The sequence below is a fragment of the Mandrillus leucophaeus genome, unplaced genomic scaffold, assembly GCF_000951045.1.
Source record: "Mandrillus leucophaeus isolate KB7577 unplaced genomic scaffold, Mleu.le_1.0 Scaffold149, whole genome shotgun sequence".
In the NCBI taxonomy this organism is placed as follows: domain Eukaryota; kingdom Metazoa; phylum Chordata; class Mammalia; order Primates; family Cercopithecidae; genus Mandrillus; species Mandrillus leucophaeus.
Window position 1 is genome coordinate 1,625,875 of NW_012101465.1, and position 1,680 is coordinate 1,627,554.

Sequence of the window (1,680 nt, forward strand, 5' to 3'; positions counted from 1 at the left end):
AAAACCACACAACTACGTGGAAACTGAACAACCTGCTCCTGAATGACTACTGGGTACATAACGAAATGAAGGCAGAAATAAAGATGTTCTTTGAAACCAGTGAGAACAAAGATACAACATACCAGAATCTCTGGGACACATTTAAAGCAGTGTGTAGAGGGAAATTTATAGCACTAAATGTCCACAAGAGAAAGCAGGAAACATCTAAAATTGACACCTTAACATCACAATTAAAAGAACTAGACAAGCAAGAACAAACACATTCAAAAGCTAGCAGAAGGCAAGAAATAACTAAGATAAGAGCAGAACTGAAGGAGATAGAGACACAAAAATCCCTTCAAAAAATCGATGAATCCAGGAGCTGGTTTTTTGATGAAGATCAACAAAATGGATAGACTGCTAGCAAGACTAATACAGAAGAAAAGAGAGAAGAATCAAATAGACACAATAAAAATGATAAAGGGGATATCACAAAGGGGATATCACCACTGATCCCACAGAAATACAAACTATCATCACAGAATACTATAAACACCTCTATGCAAATAAACTAGAAAACCTAGAAGAAATGGATAAATTCCTGGATGCATACACTCTCCCAAGACTAAACCAGGAAGAAATTGAATCCCTGAATAGACCAATAACAGGCTCTGAAATTGAGGCAATAATTAATAGCCTACCAACCAAAAAAAGTCCAGGACCAGATGAATTCACAGTCGAATTCTACTAGAGGTACAAGGAGGAGCTGGTACCATTCCTTCTGAAACTACTCCAATCAATAGAAAAAGAGGGAATCATCCCTAACTCATTTCATGAGGCCATCATCATCCTGATATGAAAGTCTGGCAGAGACACGACAAAAAAACAAGAGAATTTCAGAGAAATATCCCTGATGAACATCGATGCAAAAATCCTCAATAAAATACTGGCAAACCGAATCCAGCAGCACATCAAAAAGATTATCCACCATGATCAAGTGGGCTTCATCCCTGGGATGCAAGGCTGGTTCAATATATGCAAATCAATAAACATAATCCAGCATATAAACAGAACGAAAGATGAAAACCACTTGATTATTTCAATAGATGCAGAAAAGGCCTTTGACAAAACTCAACAGCCCTTCATGCTAAAAACGCTCAATAAATTCGGTATTGATGGAACGTATCTCAAAATAATAAGAGCTATTTATGACAAACCCACAGCCAATATCATACTGAATGGGCAAAAACTGGAAGCATTCCCCTTGAAAACTGGCACAAGACAGGGATGCCCTCTCTCCCCACTCCTATTCAACATAGGGTTAGAAGTTCTGGCTAGGGCAATCAGGCAGGAGAAAGAAATCAAGGGTATTCAGCTAGGAAAAGAGGAAGTCAAATTGTCCCTGTTTGCAGATGGCATGGTTGTATATTTAGAAAACCCCATCATCTCAGCCCAAAATCTCCTTAAGCTGATAAGGAACTTCGGCAAAGCCTCAGGATATAAAATCAATGTGCAAAAGTCACAAGCATTCTTATACACCAATAACAGACAAATAGAGAGCCAAATCATGAATGAACTCCTATTCACAATGGCTTCAAACAGAATAAAATACCTAGGAATCCAACTTACAAAGAAAGTGAAGTACCTCTTCAAGGAAAACTACAAACCTCTGCTCAATGAAATAAAAGAGGACACAAACAA